At 37.4% G+C, this 23,008-nt stretch overlaps 1 protein-coding gene across 1 annotated transcript in view; it reads left to right on the forward strand.

The window, feature by feature from the left end:
• Positions 1–23,008, forward strand: part of LOC137290242 (selenoprotein S-like) — a 69,771-nt gene that overhangs the window by 33,186 nt on the left and 13,577 nt on the right. The window lies entirely within an intron of this gene.

The raw sequence follows: 23,008 nt of genomic DNA on the forward strand, positions 1-23,008 counted from the left end.
TTAACAAAGAGTTAATTAACACAATGTTAACTCTAGAAAGTTAACAGTTAGTGGTCAGTTCTACCTGATGATGGGGTTAGAACCCTGAAGTGTTGTACTCCAGAATGAAAAGAAGATGTAACCCAGAAAAATCTCAATGTTCATCAAATAGCATCTTCTAAAATACCAATCAAGCATCTGGTTTGACACCATTCTTGGTCATATTCCCGTGAGTGAGTTTACTTTTACGCCACACTCAGCAATATTGCAGCTATTTGGTGGCGGTCTGTAAATAAAAATAATCGAGTCTGGACCAGACAATCCAGTGATCAACAGCATGAATATCGATCTGTGCAATTGGGAACTGATGACATGTGTCAACCAAGTACTGAAATATTTTAGATGAAGATTAAATTTCCTGTAATTCTGTTGCCACTACCTATTAATTTACTTAATTAGGTTTAGGTAGGACAAAGAGAAATGTTTCATTCTAGGTTTGAATCCTGGTTTACCTGCACCATACCTGTCACCTTGCATTTAAATCACTGAGACCTGCATTATTTGGCTAGTGAGTGACTGCATGAGTTTATTTTTATGCCGCTCTCAGCAATATTCCAGCTATATAATGTCTGTAAATATTCAAATTTGGCCCAGACAATCTGGCAATCGACAGCATAAGCATCAATCCGTGCAACAGGGATACTATGATATGTGTCAACCAAATCAGCAAGCCTGAACACTTGATCCTGTTAGTCGCCATTTATGACATGCAATTTGGGTTGAATAATTCTATCACAGAAACCGAAAGGACTTTTGACCTACCATAATATGTACTGCTGAAGAAAAGTCTTATTTTTTGTCATTAATTAGTGACCATTGTTGCTGTGTGGCAATTCATCTCATTAACTATATAATCATGTAAATGTTAGAGGGATTCTACTGTTATTTGCAGAATATTTTCAAAAGAATTTTCATTAGTATTGCTGGATAATTATAGTCCACTTTCTGTAATCTAGAGTTAACAGAACTGAATAGCATTGATTGTTTCAAATGCTGATTACATATTTTAGAAACTTCAAGGTAGGATTGTTCCTGTTCTAAAATTCCTCTAAAATTACCAGACCTGGGTCCATTTCACAAAGGTCTCGTAAGCCTAAGGTCTCATAACTTTTCTCATAGAATTCGTGCTTCCTATATTGTAATGTATAGTCCGTTTGGCTCAAAAGCAGACCAATGAATTGCATTCTAGCCTGAAAACCAATAAACATAACATACTCATTGAAATGCTGATCATCATACTAATCTGTGAGGTTTTTGCAGAATTTTAGTCCTAATAGTAAGAAAGTTGTTTAACAAACTGTCATGAAAATATTGACACAGTTCACTGTTGATTACAAGGGAGGAGTGCGGAGGAAAGGACTGCCAGATGTGCGAGAAAGCATGGAGACAGCACAGCACGTTTAATGAATAAATAACTTTCTCAGCACTTTGCATGAGCTTCTCGAGTCTTTGTGTGGTCTTCTCTGACGAGTGGTCACCCAGCTAAACAGTTTCGTTGCTTCTTGTGACAAGCATTCTGAAGACCAGTTCTAGCCAGGATCGTTCACAAAAGTAGTATGCAGTAATTAAATGAGTCAGGTTTTCAGACTTCATATTCAGTCTTATTGGTAGCTTCTTTGCTTAAGGCAAGCAAAGACTTAACCTGGATTTTCATAAGGGAAATGAGAGAAATGACTCCTAATACAGGTAGAAATCACAGATGTTCATCTCCTAATTTATATAAACATGTAATTTGATAAGCAGCATTGTAGTGAATTTGGTCTCGCTTATTGTAACAACTCGATGACGTTTAGGTCTTGAGGTATTCTTTACTGGAGCCAAGATGTTTTAAGTCTTTTTTAAGATCATCACATGACCTCCAGGGTATGATGAGTTTCCTGGATGATACAATGCTGCTTTTTAACTTGATGTCTAAAGAGGAAATGTAAATTTCAACAGTGTTGGAACCTGACACCTGACAAGTTCCTGTGTGCCAAAACAAATTTCCCCTTGTTTTACCGTTCCAAATGCATTTTAACTTTAGCAAGGTTAGTAAGGCTTTTGAGTTAAGAATCCGATCTGCAAGTGAGTTGCTTTTAGCAATATGCCATCAAAGTCATAGCAGGGAATCCAGAAATCTGCTCCACACATTGTACCCTGTGGTAAATGAAACAAAGGTCTTTGGTGTGACAGGATGACTCTCTCACAACTAGGCTTCCACCACCCCCTCATTATAAGACAAAGTTATTATGGGTGACGCTGGTAATGACATCTTTCAGGACATCTCTTGAATAAGACAGTGTCCGAGCATTGACATATACCGATGCTTACATCTGTCACCATAATGTATTGTATCTCGATATGCTGAGTCCTATTTCAGGACAGCTGATAGAGCTGTGGCTTATCTCCACACTGGTGCACAAAGATGATATCATGAGTTTCAAACGAAAGCCGTTAGCTAATGGGATCAGCTTTGAGAAATATGGCCCGCAAATAAATCTTTCATGTCTAGCGCTTCTTATTTTATATTCGATCTTGTTGGGTTTTCCAAAATCTGTGTGATATCAGTTGATGGGAAAACAGTTCCAAGTTAGCCTTATTGACGTGACGACCAAATCTGGTTGTCCTGCTTAAGAAATCTGTATGTTGTTCAGTGTTATCTGCCATTATTTGGCTCTGTCTGTTGTTATTGAGGTGAAAATGGCTTTAGCATCATGTTCAAGATTGTTTCACTAATTTCAGTGTGGAAGCAAACCTGTCTGCCTGATGTGATATACCAATCTGATAAGCTGGAGATCACTACTGATATATTTTTGTGATGTTACTGTCTGATAACAATGCTGATGAAGTCATTTAAGATAAACTACATTCAAGTCCAACACACAAATACGGTACTAATTATTGTCTGATGTTTACAATATTTTTAGATATGATTCCTAATATGTCGCCATGTTTCTGTTGACAGTGTTAGCTGCAAATAATTTAGCATGATATGGAAAAAGGAATGTTCCTACCAACATGATATGTATTCGGTTTCCATACCTACTGTATTTCCTCTAATAAGCACCTGGATGCCTATGTTTTCAATGGTCTTCAAAATCAGGTGCTTATTAGAGGCTTGTGCTTTTGCGCTTACTGTATCAAAATTGCCATCATTGTCATTACTTTTCCCTTGGGACTTATTAGAGGACTAGTGCTTATTAGATTCATGGATTCATTGGAGGAAATATGGTACTTCTGTTGATAAAATGTATTGTAAAGATATATGAGTAAATAAGTGTAAATGGGCCTATGACTTTTTCCAAAGTCTGTTGCCCGAGTCAAGCAAAGTTTCTTCATAGTCTGGGAAGATTTGCCAATAATATCTGTAACACTTCCGCTGGATCTGCTGACAATGATGTCAATAGAGAAGTGTAGACCTATAGACGTGAAACATTTGGCAAATATGGTCAAAATAACATTTTTGATTAAAGAAATTCATTACCTCATTCATTCTTGTAGACAATATATCACAAATATCACCTTGCATTACATAAATTTGATTGCTAACAAAGCAATAATGGTAAACAATAGGGTGACTACTGAGGGGGAAACAGCTATTGTGTATTGTCTATTGAACTTTTTTCTTCTTGAATTGTCTCATTTGAAGTCAATTCCCAAATGAATGTTAAGATAGTTTAAACAAAGTAAAAACATGATGACGTAGTTCAGTAATTAAGAAAAACAACTTGACACCCAGATCAAGTAAACTTATTGTTACAATTTGAATCTCTCAGTTGCCTGCTGTGTTTGCTGCCTTGTTTGTTTGAGATGTAACAGGGGCAGATTACTCTAAATCAAAGTGAACGGATCGGTACATCCTGTATTTTGCGATGTGCATTTATCAGTTGAAGTTCATTAATAAATTATCGATAGTCACACATGCTTAATTCATTGATAATTTTTTCCTTTCTACAATCATTTTCTAATTGCTATCAGAGACTCAACAATTGTTATCCATTGACGTTTCGATGCATCATTACAGCACTAGTAAACAACTCAGTAATCTCTATGAATTTTCCAGATTATGTCCATCTTCAGAATCTGTGCAAAGGGTTGATTGATTACAAGGAAATTGATAATGCTCTGTTAATTAGGTTATGATTAATGAAATGTGAGTCAGTAGGCGTGAACATGTGGATCTGATAATGAGGTTCCGGGTATTTTAATACTGGTGGTTGTGGGTTACACACGAGATGTGAATCAGTCACCCTCATTAATACCCTTGACAACAGTTTATGAATGTTATTGCAAACTCTTAGGGTATGTAAGTCCCAAAACATTTGAAGTAAATTTAAACTTATCATTGTTTTTATCCATAGGATCAATGTTATTTTAATTTATGGCAATATTGTCTAAGCCTGCTGATATCTGGTTTATATTTTTCTACTGTGGCATTCAACTTTGTCTCATATTGATTGTGAGAAACCTAATTTTTTTATTCAGTGTAAATCAGAGCATCACTGACTTGAGTTTGTCAGTGCATAGTGAATCCCTCCCTCACTCACTATTTCAATAAGAGTGTGTATAAAGTCAAAATGATGATGTTACCCTTAATTCTCAGGCAGGAATTCATTGGGAAATCTGAATATGTTTTCAGACAATTTCTTTGATGCAACTTGTGGTTGTTAAGCAAAATTATACACAAATTTTCAGCTAAATCAGGTCTAGAAATCACTTAAACCTGTTGATTGTTTAAATTGATTCTAGTTTCAGGACTCTGGATTCTATTCCAATGAACAGACTCAAATCAAGGATTCTCCTTTGCCAATTTCTACTGAAAATGTTTCCATAAATTTCAAAATACATTTTGGGCAGGAAAAGCCAGGATACATTATCTTGCTTAGAAATTGACAGAGATTTCAACAAATTCATATCATAATTCATTTCTAAAGTGTATATGATTTAATTATTACCAATCTTTTTCTTTCGAGAAATGTGCAGTAATCCTTTGAAATAAATTTCTGTTTATGTACATGAACCAAACAGTCTCATTCTTCAAAAACATGGTAATTTCATACTTGAGGTATTTTATATCTTTTGTAATGAGTGAAAATTATGGAAACTTAGAAATATTTAGTAAACTTGTATAGACTATTTTTTCAAATTTACTTTTTTGCCATGATTATGAATTAGTATTTCATCCATAAGAATTATTGATCATTGAATAGGATACTTTTTTACTGAAGGATTTAAAATTTTGTTAAAGAGCTTTTTTAAGTTAATTAAAATAAATAATGAGAGAGGTATCATGAAAGAAGTATGCTGTGACTCAAACGGATTTTAAGGAATGAATAGTACTAAATATCAACAAAAGGTTTTTTAGTAAGGATTTAAGCTAGATAAAGATGTGATTAGACAAATATACCATTAGAAACCCCAGAAAATTGTATTCATTTTAAGCCCAAGTTGTTTTTAAACTTTTCAGTAAATTTCCACTTATGATAAAACAAAATGGCAACAGCTTTACAAATAGTTTTAAAGTGCAGAAATAAAGAGCAAACTTCTCAGACATTAAAAACAACTTCATCAGAAAATGAAAAATACAATTACAATGCTGTTCAGTTACCTAAGGCAGGACATTTTCTCCCAAAGACCACTCTTACCTGAGTATGTGGAACTCTCTTGTGACTGAGGTAATTACTCCGGGCTGCTGTGTCCTCACTTGTCAGTGTGATCGGTCAGTCGATGAATCGAGGTGGAGCCGCGTGACTGCTTGCTTTTATACCATTGTCATCCAGCCACTGGGATTAGTTCCATCACTGGCCTCAGGGTCCATGACGTCACAGTCACTGTCCCGCCTCCGCCTCTGTAGGAGTTACTCCAAGGATAAGGAAATAGGGAGGGTAAATTTAGACAAAATCCGTGTATCGGCGGAATATTTCACCCAAGCAGATGTAATTGAGCATCGTCACTAAGTTTAAAAGAGTATCAAGATACACGTGCAGGGTTTAGGCTGGAAATTAAATTAGTTGCACGGGAGCACTTTCCTATTTTATCAAGTCAGAGCTTGATGCCATTTTTTATATATGGTAATGAAAACTTTGTCATTATATCTTTTGGTATTAAATCGCTGCAGACATGGTGATTATTATTCAATGGTAAATGCACAAGCAAGATTAATTCAACAATGGCATTATCAGTGTCAATGATGTGCAGACTTCAAAAGATGATTTATGGGAACATACCCTGAGCATTTCTGCTTGAATGCTGGCCTGTAGTGTGATTAATTAATAAACCCTGCTCGTATAGTTACTATTACAAGTTACGCTAGATTATCAGTCCACTCGGCCAGACTTGAGATGATATGCTATGATAATAAAAGGAAGCCCAGGGATAGATGTTTGTTGGATATTTGCGTTCAGGGATGGGAGTGAGTGCCATTAAAGTTTCCATGTTGTTTGACGATGTTTGGAAGCTTGCTATTTCTGTTGTAAACTTCTTGAAACCAACACAAAAATTTTTTTTTCACGTTTTTGTGATAATTTTTCTGTTGGGAGGATTTTTTTCAAAATAATTTTGTTTCGAGTGTTATATTTCAAAGTCTTCCGATATGTTGTTATGAATATAGTATTTAAGTTTGATTGTTTAAAAGATGATATGTTTTGTCCTATAGAAATATTTTTATGCACTTTTTTGTGAATTTTGGATCATTTGTTTTTTGTTCACTGTTACTCCTTTTTTGATGCATCATCAAAATCAAATAATGTGAATAATTCAGTCTCTTTGTCAGAGCAAGAGCATTATTCTAATAAATTTAATTAAAACTAAGGATAGACTGAATGGCATTCAGCCAATAATTGTCATGTTACCATTTTATAGGTTGCATGATTGAAAAACACATTTCCACTGTCACCCTCCGAATCTGATTTGGGAAGTTACGATTGATCAAAGTAAAGGTCATTCTTATGTGAATGTTGTTTGATATCTCAGGATTGTATTTTAATGAAATCGCAATAAGCAATTTTGTGTGTTTAAGTGTGTTTGTGTGTGTGTGTGTGTGTGTGTGTGTGTGTGTGTGTGTGTGTGTGTGTCTGTCTGTCTGTCTGTCTGTCTGTCTGTCTGTCTGTCTGTCTGTCTGTCTGTCTGTCTGTGTGTGTGTGTGTGTGTCTGTGTGTGTGTGTCTGTCTGTCTGTCTGTCTGTCTGTCTGTCTGTGTTTTAGGGGGATTTCCTATATGGTTCAAACATCCACTCATCATACTAAGAACTGGGTTCGATTCCCCACCTGGGTGCAATGTGTGAAGCCCATCTCGTGCCCCCCACCGTGATATTGCTGGAATATTTTTAAAAGCGGCGTTAAACCAAAGTCACTCAGTCGCTCAATGTTTTGGATTATATCTACCTAATTCAGGTGAATGAAGAGGATATTGTTGCTCCAATTTGATATTCCAGATCTAGTCATAATTAATTGGTCTCAAATAAAATGGGTTAAGACAATGCCTGCTCACAATACAGATTGACGACACCATTACTGAACTTCAAACACTGCGTGCCTAAAGCCACCAATCAAACAGTGATCATCTAACAGAGGTGATTCAGGGAGCAATTTACAAACAGGATGATCGTGATGTATTTTTACTGAGTTTTAATTAAGTTTGTTATAAAACTCAGCACTTCCGCTTCCTCAGAGTCCCTCAGTTCGGTTTCATCACAGTGCCTACAGACAGTCGAAAGTCTTTTATTGAATATATGCTTACAAGCATTAAATATCTACAAGACAATGGGATTTCAGAAATTCTTCCTGTTTGTGTCCTGAAAACCCTGCAAGGAGGTATATCGCTTGTATTAGACCCAATGAAGTTGAGTTCTCATTAAAGGGCTTATGTACTGGCTTATTTCGATTTTGATGGAGGTGATGTTTGAAAAACAACGGCTGGGAGTTTGAAAGATGTTTTAGATAAATACATGTTGATATTGATGCTTTGGTTCAGTTTGAAGGTCAGTGTGGTTGGTAGCCTGAGTTTGTAGATGAATGTTTCCATGTTTCATTTCGGAGGGTGGGGTAGCCCAGTGGTTAAAGTGTTCACTCATTTCACTGACACCTTGGTTTGAGTCCCCACATGGGTATAGTGAGTGAAGTCCATTTTTGGTGTCCCCAGCCGTTATATTGCTGGAATACTGCTAAAAGTGGCTTAAAACTATACTCACTCACGCATCATGTTTTATGTGTGAAGCAGTTAAAGGAGGTAGCCTAGTGATGAATGTGTTCACTTGTCACAGTGAAATGAGTGAGCTAACACTGCTTGCCCTCAGCATAAAAATTTAGGAGTCATCATGACTCCTGGTGTCATGAAGGTGTAATGGACATTTTTGCATGACTCAAAAAACTTCAGTCCGGAACTTGCAACAAGACTCTAACTGTCATAGTTTAATAAAAGCCAAACCCTACCCCCTCCCCCCCCCTCCCCCCCCAAAAAAAAACCCCAACAAAACAACAAAAACAAAAAAAAACAACAAAAACACCAGTAAGGCAGGTCAGGACTAATCAGCTCTGAGTAGTTAACTGGCCAACATAAAACTGATTGAGTAGTTTTAAACAATAGCAAATTATAAGTTTAGATTATCTGAACATTGGGCCCGGTAGCATTTATCATTGCATATTTGAGTTAATTTGTGCATCAAATACGTTTTCTGCGTCATGATAGTTATGTTTCAAGACCCAGTGCTAATATTATTGAAACACACTGTACCCATCTTAGCTCAAGGTTTTACTTTAAACTAATGCTTGATCTCAGAATATGTATAATTTTGACAGTAACAAATAAAACCACCTGAATTGAAAAGGAGCCCCAGTGAGGTGGGAAATTCACACTGAACCTGAGGAAATCTAGACTTGCTTCATATAGGGCTTAAACATTGTAGGGAGAGCTAGGTAGTAGGGAAAATAATGTGGTTCAGGGACTGTGAGACTGACAGGGGTTTCCCTCTGTTCAGTATCATATATATTTTTTGTTTTCATGCTTTAACTGCAATATATTGATGGAAAGGAATAGGTGAACAAATAAAAATGTAAGTGGCCCATTATTTGTTTCCAGATTTTCCACCACAGTGCATGTGAAGATGCCTGGAAATGGACACAGGAATGTTTACTTCCATATGTTCCATCAGGAAAATATGATAGTTCTCATCTAGAAGTATAATGGTTCAGTGTATGATCCCCAGGGAGTGGAGATTGAAAATTTCTTGTGCCTTTTGAATTGACATCCAATGACAGAGGAAAAATATAACACCTTGAGCAAATGTGTTGGATATTCGCTGTAAACAAATATTAGGATGGATGGACAGACAGACAGACGGACGGACGGATGCATGGGTGGATAGATATGCTATATTACTAAATTTATGTCAGAGCAACCCTTATTTTAGGCGTACACGTACCTATAGGACTACTGACCATTCTCCTCTTTATGTAGATAAACTATATGTTTCTCCATGAACTAATGACCCAAACAAAAAGAAAATATAACTGAACTGGTCAAAGTCAACTTTATACTTTAAATTTCAACCCAACCTGACACTTTGGTACACAAAATCTGCAAACCTGAAATAGTAGAGTGAGTGAGTGAGTTTGGTTTTATACCGCTTTTAGCATTATTCCAGCGGTATCACGGTGGGGGACATTAGAAATTTGGCCTCACACATTGTACCCATGTGGGGAATCGAACCCGGGTTTTCGGCATGACGAGCGAATGCTTTAACCACTAGGCTACCCCACCGCCCCCTGAAACAGTAGAATAGCCAATGACTAGAGTGTGCTGAAAAAGATATCTGAAAAAAATATTTGTATCACAGTTAGTTTGGTGTTTGTAATTTTCTTTTTTTTTATCAGATATGAGTATTCATTAAAACTAATTGCCCCTGCAGCTTTACATTGTGCTTATTGAGCTGTACTAAACACCCAGATTTGATCAGTCATCTGTGAGATAGTATTAAGTTATAGGCTTATATAGCACTTAGTTCGAATCTCTTTTGGTATGCAAAACATGCATGTGTATTCCAGGATCTGTATTCTAGAATGAAATTTGATTCTGTGGTCAGTATTATTAGATTATTTAAAGCATACATGCTCGATCGAGTCATAAAAGGGAAAGTAGACAGGTATATTCACAGGTTACATAAATAGCACGAAAGGCTATCCAGCTGATTTTACAGCATAGTAATAACATTGGACTCTTTCATCCCTTGCCAATGATAATTGACTTGTGTGTCATTGCAATCAAGCTCTATAAGATTCATTTTGGAAAATTGGATTTCCGTTTCAGACTACTTTGTCTGGGATGTTGTGTTGAGAAATTCTTTTTCCTTAACTGGGAACTTGAATGAATTTCAGTTTGACAGAAACTAGATGTTGATTGTGCTGGAATCTTGACTTGATGGAAATCTAGGTCAGGGAGGGCCTTGTGGTTGCTGCTTGACAGAGATATGGTGGAAATCTAGGTCAGGGAGGGCCTTGTGGTTGCTGCTTGACAGAGATGTGGTGGAAATCTAGGTCAGGGAGGGCCTTGTGGTTGCTGCTTGACAGAGATATGGTGGAAATCTAGGTCAGGGAGGGCCTTGTGGTTGCTGCTTGACAGAGATGTGGTGGAAATCTAGGTCAGGGAGGGCCTTGTGGTTGCTGCTTGACAGAGATATGGTGGAAATCTAGGTCAGGGAGGGCCTTGTGGTTGCTGCTTGACAGAGATGTGGTGGAAATCTAGGTCAGGGAGGGCCTTGTGGTTGCTGCTTGACAGAGATATGGTGGAAATCTAGGTCAGGGAGGGCCTTGTGGTTGCTGCTTGACAGAGATATGGTGATTTTATGTTGATTGGGTTTCAAGATGGCAGGATGTGTTTGGTATATATGTCGCTTGCACTTAGATCAGTTGACTCGGACTTGGGAAATGTTAGATTGTTTGATTATCCCATTTATACGTTTTTAATTGTTGTTTCACACCTCACTTGGCAATATTGGTCAGTAAATAATCGGATCTGTAACAGACAATCCAGTGAACGTGTAAGTTTAGTTTTATGACGCACTCAGCTGTATTCCAGACAGTCCAGTAATCACCAACATGAGCATCGCCCTGCGCAATTGGGAACCAATGACGTGTCAATCAAGCCAACAAACCTGACCACCTGATCCCATAAGTTGCCTCTTATGACAAACATGGGTTTCAGAAGATGAATTCTAACCTGGATCTTCAAGGATTCTAATGACCAACATTATATTATTATATTGTATATTATCATATATCAATATGTATGCTATTGGGATAAAGTGATGTGTCAATCTAGCCACCCGATTCCAATTCATCACCTCCTTTGACAAGCAAGGGTTGCTGAAGATCATTTAAAATCCAGATCTTCATGGGTCCCAATGTTGGAACATTGAGTTAACGATAGCTTTGAATCACTGATGCAGAATGCCTGTGAGGTTTCCCACCCACCCTCACATCAATCTTAATCCCATACACGATTAAGGAGGCTGAACTGTACTGAGTGTATATTTAAATGATTATGGATGGCTCAGGGTGATGTTGAAGGTTAAGTATGGGCCAAGAATTCACTGGCCATTCTACACATGAATTTTGTGGAGATAAAACAAGACTATAGACCAATATACAGTAATAGGCAAGGACTGCCAGGCTGGTGCCAATTCACCCAGTAGTTAAGATTGTTTTAAATATATTGTATTCACAATAAGTGAAAAAAGCTTTGCCAGCTTAGAAAAGATTCTAGACATTTCCACAAATAAATTACAGTCAGTCAGTAGATGGGTATGCCGAGTATGTGTTGCAGTTCGAGGTTTTTAAGAGTTTTGTAGCAAGTTGTCATTATAAGGACTTTATAGACCCAGACATAGATTTTCAATGCTCTCATAGCGCTAAGATAGTCATAAGTGCCATGCATTAACATTAACTCATGACTACCCTAGCACTAAGAGAGCTTTTAAAATCTAGGCCCAAAGACCCAGTCAACAAACCGATCATAGCACTGTGCCATTCATTATCTTATAAAGCATAATATTACCGTAAGTTGTAACGTTATGCACACTTTATCACGACCCAGAAATGTTTGTTGCAGGTATGCAAAGTTGCAAAGTTGCAGAGAAATTGTAATCAACCCTTGCTTAATGCAGAGAAATATCTGTTACATGTTGATTTTGTGATTTTCAAATGATTTTATGTTTGTTTTGTTTGGTAAGACTGTTGATATGTTACCCCTTTCCCAACTAAGAGGGATGGTAGGGTAGCCTGATGGTTAAAGTGTTCGCTTGTCATGCCGATGAACTTGATTTGATCACCCTCATGGGTACATGTGTGAAGCCCATTTCTGCTGTCTCCTGCAATGATAACCTGGAATATTGCTAAAAGTGGTATAAACCTCACTTTTAACTTGAGAGCATAAGTTGCACTGGCCAACATATATTGGGTTATTCAGTGTGCTTTTGTGGGTTTTATTGCTCATGAAAATAACCTAAAGTACTTCGGGAAGGTTGCATAATTTGCGAGTGATCTCAATTACTTCTTTTGTCATCAGGTTCATTTATTGGGCAATGTAGAGCTTGATGCTCTGAAAATATTTTAGCAGTCAAATCCAATTAAAAATTATATTGTTTTAGAATCTATGCATTCAGTTTTTATGATTTTCAGTGACAAATTCAGTTCTTGAAGGGATATGATTAAATTTACCAAACATGAGAGAATTGTAAGAGCCTTGGTCATCATTGCATAAAGTATTTAACTCCCACGTTTTAGCTTAGGTTTATAATAGTGATAGTACTAAATCACTTCTTCAACAAAACTTTGGTGGGTACTACCTTGCCCCTGACACTGCTGATTCAGCCATGTAATTTCTAAATCCTCTTGCGTGAACTGTGTATGATGATTGGCAGTCAGCATGTTTATGTGTGTCATGCACTTACTGTAATATTTTTGCGAGTGGCGACCAACAGATGTTTTTGAGTCATGATAGTTTTGCGACTTGCCTAATTCTCAAAACATAGTTTAGTTTGACAGTTTCAAATCTTACTTGCATCTGAAAGTTCCAACTGAAGTAAATCCAATCACATACTAGTATTAAAGTTTGCTGCTAATTTTTAACTCAGTTCAGTGGAGTACTTCTGAGTGTGTGCAATCAGTGATGTTTTCCAAAAAAGAACACACTCTGCATGGGCCAGATAAGCATGATGAAGGACCATCAGTATTGTCTGCAACATCATGCCTGTCACTTTGAAGAAGTTGACATCCATAAAGCTTTTGCATAACCAGATGATAGTTTTGTAAAACAAACATTCTATCAGAAGGGCTTCTGAATAGTGAATCACCAATACTGTCCCACTTACCAGACAATGACCAAGTTTGATGATGTACGAAGGAATGCATTGCCTGACACCCAACATCAAAGGCTCAGCTATAATGGGATGGCAGTGTTATTTCTATCTTCTTGTTCCTAGTTACACAAAATAATCAATGTATATGTAGACTGACATGATATATTTCATGAATTTTAATCAGGATTTAATTCAGTATTGTTCTTCAAAATGTTGTATGATGACACAAAATCATCTGAGTCAGATTGCAGCTTTAAGTGCTGTTAGGAAATATTAGTTCACAGAAGTAGTTATATGAACAATCACTGCCATACTTTGTTACTCTTGTATAAGATGCTTGATCCTGACCATGTGTAAAAGTGACAATGTTTCATATTGATTGTCGTAATTCTATGTTAATGCTTTTTTAACCCGCATCTTAATATCGCAATGAAGCTGCATGAATATCCTATATCCTATTAAATTTTCACATTCAGCACAATTATATGCCATTTGACATCCATAAGGATCACAGCTGTAGCTTGATACGAAGTAGACTTTATGAGATGGTCTCACAGCTGATGGTGATAGCTATGAGTGCATGTGAGTCAACTAATTGGGAAATAAACGACAGTGTTCTCAATCTAGAACTGTTTCACCTGTAGATTTGGCAGTGCTAAATAGATTATAGAAATCTCAATACAGTCATAACAGTCTCAACACAGTTTGGAGGCAGTGATTCCAATTGTCTACTCCTTATCACTAAGTCTGTCAGACTGGGTGAGTGAGTTTTGTTTTATGCCACTTTCTGCAATATTTCGGGAATATAATAGCAGGGGACACCAGAAATGGGTTTCACACATTGCACCCATGTGGGTAATCAAATCCGGATCCTTGAGCATCATTACGAGTGAACGCTTTAACCTGTAGGCTACCCCACTACCCCTCCTGTCTGTCAGAACATTACATGATATAGAACTGTTGTTTACTTAATAATTTCTGTAATTATAGTCAAATCTCGATGAGCCGAACGGCTGGGGACCAAGTAATACGTTTTACTTATTGATGTATTCAACACATAGATACATGTATGTCTATGAGAGTAGAGAAAAAGGTGATTAAATATTGAACAGTTCCTTTATTCATCTCAAAACAGTGTCTCAAAATATGGCACAACAATACATTAGGTGTCATACATAATGAAAACAACCAGTATATAATATGAACACATTTCAACGTTAGCACAATGAAATACAACTTACATGTACCTCTTAAATTCGTTAATAACAGTCAGTGGCAGTCAACAGACATTTTGATGTTGATGTTTCTGATCTGGTTATCCCCAAGGATTTAGACTGGGTCCTTGGCCAGATTGGTGGGAACATTGGACCTCTTAAAATTCAAGAACAAAAATCCATGGCAATTGACAGACATTTTGACGTTGATGTTTCTGATCTGGTTATCCCCAAGGATTTAGACTGGGTCCTTGGCCAGATTGTTGGGAGCACTGGAAGTCTGCTATGATTATACAGATCATGAATAGTAACTGAATAAATAGTAACTGAATGAATAGTAACTGAACATAATGCAAGCAGTTTAATTGACTTAATGCCATTTGCTATGTCTTCTGTTTTCCTAAAATCACTAATGTCCCTTTTGAACTCCACTGTCAGTGGCGGAAAGGCGTGAGTTGTGCTGGTTTGTTCACTGTGTAGTTTTCTTCACTAATTAAATTGTCATTGACTGACTCGCTGTTGTTTGAATCTCTTCGGCCACATTTTCTTCTCAACTTGTCATGTGTATTTATGAAACAAATTCATGTAACTGTAAATCAAATGATGACAATCAGTACGGCGTATGGTTGGGACCAACAGGCACTTCGAGGTATGCATAATATTCGAGATGCCAGCATTTGACTCATTGAGAATTGACTGTATCTGTAATTTTTAATCATGAAATTTCCAAAGAATCCCCCTTGACTTGAGCATTAGTATTTGATTGCCTCAATTTGTCATGTAATGAAGTTATTCTATAGCTGTCTCACAGATGAAGACTAGTTGCCTTTATGTATTCTTTGGTAATCCTGCAAATGATCAGCATGTTGTTTACGTGATGTTGTTTATGAGATGTTGTTTATGACAGTTTCACTGGGCGCTGTTGTTTCAACTTGTTCGTCCAGCTTAAATATATTGTGTCCCAATTGTGTTGATTGATGCTCATACTTTTTATCACTGGATTGTCTGATCCAGACTTGACTATCTTAGTAACAGACTGCTGCCATATATTGTATTACTGAGTGCAGTGTTTAAACAACAACCATCCAAAGTATAAAGTTATGGAAGCTGGTCTTTGATAGCTGATGAATGCCCTAATGACACATGAAGATGTGTCAAGAGGTTGGAGGAGGGTTGATAGGGTAGTTTTGGATGCTTTGAAAATATAGTTTCGCTTACTCGGCCTCTGGGTTCTCAGCCACCCACTCACTAATGCTGAAGGAAAACCCTGAAAAGCAAGTTGATTAAACAACACAGCTTCAAATCCGTCCAAGAGAGGATCATTTGGTCACAAGCTCCAAGAGACATTGAGGGTGCTTATCCTATTCCTTTTTATCAGCGAAAATTATACGTAATCCTTTTGTAGTCTAAGCCCATCCAGGGACCCCAGGATAGACTCAGCCTTAGTGCTATGTCTATATTGCTCTACCACCATGCATGTGTGAGGGCCAGTGGGGTAGTCTAGTAGTTAAAGCGTTTGCTTGTCATGCTGAGGACCTGGGTTTGATTCCAAATGGGTGCAGTGTGTGAGCGGAGTGAAAATATCACTCACTCACTATGTGTGGCAGAAGCTATTCCACATGTACACAACTGAAGGTAAGGGGCCTATTTGGGATAAAATGACAGGTCAGCAATCATTGCCACCTGATTCTGTTTAGTTGACGCGTACAGCTAAAGGTGGTTGGACCAGACAATCCAGTGACTGACATTGTAAGCTGTTGTGATAAAATGCTTGTTGTAGAGCTGATAAACAGGATCAGGTGGTCAGACTCACTAACTTGGTTTGTTACGATTAAAAATTTGCTGTGACAAAAGGTACAAGAAATCCATTCAGAACCAGCAAAATATAACACGGACAAGTTTCATGTGCAAGGCATCTGAGTCAATGGGTCACAGATATAATATCAACTCACCAAAGTTTTGGCTTGAGACTGAGAAACAGTTATACTGAATGTAACACGTTGAGCGGTCAGGCAGCAGTCATGTAGGTCAAGCGTTTATGGAGAGGCAGGCAGGTATATGTACTCCACTTATTCTGTGTGTGTCCAAGTTGTCAATACGACAACCAGCCTTTATATACAAAGTCACTGATTCCTGAACATTCGAGCACAATACGACCATGCGGTAAACTGTGAACAAAACTTGCAAAGACACAGCGCTTTGTGGTTAAGAAATCACCTTTAACTAAAACTTCTTTTTCCAGCAAAAATAATCTGTGGTGAGTTTGGCCTAACTCCATAAAAAGCTGACTTCAGCATCACCAGAACTTCCTGAAAATCTGATCTTCAGGAAAAATAATGATTCGGTATACAATGTATCCATATATTTATAAATATCTTTGATTTTTTCACTCTTCTGATTTCATTTCTGCTAGCAATTTCTCAAAATCCCGAGGAGACTTTTTTCAAATAGAAAATAAGGAAATTATGTGTTATCAAATCTGAGCTGATAAAAATGTTAAAGTCAGTTTGATACTCCCAAAAACTTCAATTATAGTTAGTTGTGTGTATTTTGAATATTATACTTTTCTGTAGTTCAAAACCCCTTCAGGGAACATCCTATTGTTCTTTTTCATTTCTTTTCTGTCAACCTCCATGTCTCCAAGCTGTTTTAGTTCCCACGTCATTATGACCTAACAAAGTGTATGAAATAAGACCTCTCCAACCAGGAGACAGAGATTTCTGATGGATGGTCTAAATTTACACCTATCCAACCCATGGTCTGGTAAAAACTTTAGACAGCATGTTCCATGCATCTGAGTAATTTGTTTGGATTTGCCTGGTAACATCTGTTTTGAGCTTGTAACATTTTAAAGTTACCAGCCCTGATGGTTGACTGACATTTGATTTATTTCATACACTGCTTAACACCAAATGATTTTAACTGGTAAAAATCTGACTAAAACAATTTGTTTCTTTTCTGTGTTTGTTTAAAGTTGCTGTTGCCAACATACCAGATGAAAGTCATAATAGTAGCAGTCATCTTTTATCGCACATTAATCTGTACTAAATGCAAGCTGGAAGCGCACAGAGTGGAAAAAAACTAATCCTGAAATGGGATCATGACCAGATGAGTTTTTAGGCAAGGTTTGGAGAGTGATAAGCTTGTCGAATGTCTCAGCTGTTGAGGGAGATTATTACACTCTTTGGCGATTGGTGATCGGTGATTGAGAGAGGCTGTAGGCCATGGCTCTCTGTTGTGTTTGATAGACGAGTTCACACTGGAGTCAACATTCAGATCCTAGAGATTTTTCTGTGTGTTACCTGTGAAAATCTGTGATAGAATTAGTCTTCAGCAACCTATGAGCTGATTACAGGATCATGTGACCAGGCTTGCTCACTTGGTTGACAGATGTCCTTGGATTTTAGATCTATGGTACTGATCACTTGATTGCCTGGTCCTGACTTGATTATTTACAGACAGGCTTCATGTAGCTTGAGTATTCCTGAGTGCAGTGTTGAACAACAAATTAAACAAACATAATATATGGAATAATCAGAATTAATATTTTCTAAGACTGAATTGGCTAACAGGATCAAATTGTCAGCCTAGGTGACTTTGTTGACAATCAGTGCTCATGATGTTGATCACTGGATTGTCTGGTCCAGGCTTGATTATTTACAGACTGCTGCCATATGGCTGCAATACTGCTGAGTGTTTCTGTAAGCAGGTCACGAAAAATATTGTGGAGCATCATTGGATAGGCATATATGGCCAAGACAAAGAATTCATTTAATATAGTCAACACTGAACAATTCAAACAATCAGTTCATGCATCTCAAAGTGCCATTTGAGGAGTTGGGAATTCAGTTATTGACAAACACTATGGATAGCAACTTCTTTTGTTTTGTAAGTGTGACGTTTCACTTGACAGTGGAACAAGAATCTGTGTCGAATTGATGCACAGGTGAAATAAAAGAATTTGTTATCCATGACGTTTGACTGTTACTCATGTACACACATGTATTTAAATACTCAGAATATCAATTACATGCCTCTTTGAGTCAAACATGTGGGAACTATGAGGGAAAATATCAACTGAGGCCTACTGAATCAGTATTTGATGTTGTATACTCATAGAAACATTGAGTGAAACCCATTTCTGGTGTCCACAGCCATGATATTGCTGGAATATTGCTACAAGTGGCACAAAAGTAAATGCTCTCACTCATGTTTCATGTGTTAAGTAATGGAAGGAGGTAGGTAGCTTAGTGCTGAAAGTGTTCACTTGTCACAATGAAATGAGTGAGCTAGCCCTGCTTGCCCTCAGCGTAAAAATTTAAGAGTCGTCATGACTCTTGGTGTCATGAAGGCGTAATGGACGTTTTTGTGGGAGTCAACTTCAGTCTGGAACTTTCATGAAGACACCAGCTGTCATAGTTTAATAGCAAAAAAACAAAAGGTTAGGCAGATCAGGACTAATCAGCACTGAGCAGTTGTGGCAACATTAAACTGATCATGAGTCGATAGGGGAACACATGAAAGTACAAGTGTTTCTTTGTTCATTTCCAGAATGCCACGGACAGTGCAATATATACAATCTGAGGGAACCTGGAAAAAAATGAAGGAACTAATGTGCTTTCATGTCTTCACTTATTGGTTTCCATAATAGTATTTATTATTTTCATTATACCATTTCCCTTTTCAAGACATCAATGCATGAAAATGAATGCATGCAACAATGCCTGTTTTCCATTGCTGTGTAAACCAGACTGACCATACAATTAACTCCTTTTGTGGCACATTCATTATCTCAGAAAAGTTAGTTAGATTATTTGAAAATGTATTTTAATAATTGAAAGTCTTGTAACGATGAAAACAAAGCTGCCTCAGATAAAAGTACCACTTCCATTAATTTGCACACTTATATCAGTGAGATTGAGTTTTATTTTCTGATGAAGCTTTGAAACTTTTAGTAGTATTCAGCCAATATTCCACCAATACTGTGACAGGGTACACCATAACAGGCTTTACATATTGTACCCATGTGGGGAATCGAACCCAGGTCTATGGTGTGACGAGTGGATGCTTTAACCATAAGGCTATACCACCACCATTCCAGATACTCATATCTCTGATACACATATATCAGTCTCTCCTACATTCCGTCATGAATCTTTAAGAATTCTGCATCCCATTTTTAAAATTCTGCAAATATTTCTGCACTTATATTCTAGAAAAAGCAACAAAAAATTTCAGACTTTATTTCTTAAGCACAAAGCAAGCTGTAACTGTTTTAGAGCTTCATGACATTCCGGGTACAGATGGCAGCTCTTTTTTTTCTTGCAAGATGATTTTTTTTATTTGGATAGATTATCGGAAACAAGGGTGATCAGAAATGGCATTACAAAATCTTTCAAGTATTGTTTCATTTGGTGGACAATCTTGATTTAATTTTCAAAATTAGTAAATTCTGCAACAGAAAAAATGGCAAATTTTCCAAGTATTCTGCATGAAAATGAGTTCTCTGTGGACCAGACTTTTTTGACATGAACAGGTATTTTCTGTGATTTATTCTGTAACCGCGGGATCATGGAATCAGGGAGAGACTGATATGTTTTTTTTTTGTCTTAAGCCTGTGTCACAGATAAATGATAAATGTTTGTCTTACAACATTGTGAAAGATTAGGTATGGCTGTAGCATGATATTCCTCAACTCGTCAGTAGGATCAGCTGAAGCAATTTGAGTACAGTCAAGGATTCCCAAAGGTCTGTGATCCTAAATACAGGTCATTTTCGATATGAGTACTAATTCTAGTTCTTAGGTGTCGAATACTTCACTCTACCTCACTTCTCCCTGATATAAAACTAAAGCTAATACAGATTGAAGCAAGCCAACAACTTTCCTAATCAACTGTTTGACAAATTGGGTGATGAACCTCTTGAGACGAATATGAGGAAAAAAACAGGGTTGACGTCAGACGCGTAACTTCATCTGATTGTAAAAACGACAGCCTGTTCTGAGCACATAAAACTCAACACGGGGAAATGACTTCCTCATAACCTGCAGCAATTAATTAGCAGATTAAAGCATTTACATGCTATTAACATGGGTGTAGATTTCATAAGGCCCCTTCATCAATTTCTGACGATAATGCCCCAAGAACCATGATTAGACCTTGTCATGAAAGTGATTCGCTTTTCATAACTCGCTCATTTCGCGTCCATTTCGGTGATGGTAGGCAAAGCCTAGAGGCCTGACAGATCTGCGGATAACGGTTAGCTGATCAGTTTCAATCATTTCCGAGCGCTGACAGATAGCTGTTTAAATAATCAGGTCCTTTGCCGAATACATTGTGATCGCTGTGGAGTGGTCTGTGTGGTATCTTGCTGTAGAACTGGACTTTGAATAACATGTGACTAAATTTTTTGGTGTATTTAAATATGATTTTGTCTGAATGTAATGATAAGGAGAGTCTTTCATAAAGTGTCTCCAGATCATGTCTGTCAAGGTAATGGCAAGTAATCTCTCTTGTAATTTATCTGTAGGTAATGATACAAAGGTAGTCATGGTAAAGAGTCTTCTCATTATGTGTAAGTAATAATGATGAAAGTCTCTCATGTGTCTCTCATGATTTGTTTGGTAATGATAAAGTGTCTTTTAAGTTAATGGTAAGGACTGTGTAGGTATGTCATAAGTAATGGTTACCGAAGGAGTCTCTCCCATAATGTGTAACTAATAATGATGAAGGTCTCTCATAATGCAATGACAGAGTCTGGCCTATAATGTGTCTATAAGTAATGATAAGGACTGCCTCTCTCTAAATGTGTAAGTAATGATGAGGAAGGCCTCTCATGTGTCTGTAAGTAATACTAAAGAGCCTCTCCCATAATGTACCTGTAAGTAATGATAAGGAGGGTCGCTCATTAGTAAGTAATGATAAGGAAGGTCTCTCATTAGTAAGTAATGATAAGGAGAATCTCTCATGTTTCATTTACCGGTCTTAAATCAACAGATAAAGGACCTCAAAATTGAAAACTGAATGCCTTTATCGCCATTCTAGCACGACTGATATGCGTTTGAAATCCGGACACAAGAGCACAGAGTTGTGATGGGGCGTTTTTCCAGGAATCGATATGGAATCGTCCAACACAAGAACAGGATGTGCAGTGATTTAGACAAAACATTTGCAAAGTACAAGAACTTTATTTTGGATGCTCAAACAACTTGTTTGTGTCTCTTACATATGGATACAATGCTGTCAGTTACATAGTGTAGAACCCCTAAACAATTTTATACAATTATATGCAACCGAAAAATCACCTCACCCCTAGAGTACATTACTATAGACTCGCCCATGACCTACAAGTAGGACGACTGTAAAGTGTTGTCGCTTCAAACTTTCAAACTTACTCACGGAAGTAATTATTAATCACCATGCTGCTGTTGCCAATTTGGAATAGACCAGACATGTCAGTTTTAATATTGGACACGTTTACAGTAGATGTGGATGGTGCACCAACTGATGATGCAGCGGGGACCAAAGGCATCAGGTTAGGGATATAGGCCGAGTATTTTCATTGCCGGTGTGAAGGATGGCTGAGTAATGGCGTTTCTGTTCTGCCGATGAATCGGTGTTGTAGGATGATAAACTATGATGGTTTTTGTGACCTGTTATTTTGACAATTTCTCTAGCCTCAACGCCTGCAGAGATAAGAGTGTTACAGTGGTGGACTGAACGCAATGGTTTGTGTACTGCTTACTAAGACCACATTTAACAGAGATTTGTTTATAATAATAAATTTCATTTTCATTTTAATTCATACTGTTTGTTTGGAGTGGCAACCGTACGCAGTACAGTCTTGTACGACTGTTTTGTAGAGCAGTGTCGGATATTACCAAACAAGCGGCTGTCACTGAACAAAATTCCATCCCAGCGTATATAGATATTGTGAGGTTCGTTTTTAGTATTTATTTGTGTTACGAGTGATGAAACATTGGGTGAATTACTAACTTAGGCGTGATGTGATGTTAGCAGTTATGTAATACCCGGCACCGCTCTATGTGGAATCTAGCGTTAATTCAGTATCACTCAATGTGTGCCGAAATTCTGTTGTTGAAGAATTTCATTTGTACCGCTTGATGCCAGTAGGTCGTCATCGAACCATTCTGGTTTTAGGTCAAATTCCTCTTCTCCGAATATCTCGTAGAAGGTTCCAAGGTGAAAAACACCTATGTCTAATTCAAACGACATGTTTGTTTATAAACGAAAAAGGTCAGCGAGTGCTATATATTCATACGCAGGTGAATCGGACGACGTGTAATTAGCGGTCCTTTGATTTAAGTTTAAGGATAGTCATGTGCAGTAGTCAACCAATCAGAATCGAGTATCTCACAATGTCGTGCTAGAATAGTAAGTTATGATCAGCGGTGTCATTGTGAGCC

Source organism: Haliotis asinina, chromosome 1 (genome assembly GCF_037392515.1).
Source record: "Haliotis asinina isolate JCU_RB_2024 chromosome 1, JCU_Hal_asi_v2, whole genome shotgun sequence".
Taxonomy (NCBI): domain Eukaryota; kingdom Metazoa; phylum Mollusca; class Gastropoda; order Lepetellida; family Haliotidae; genus Haliotis; species Haliotis asinina.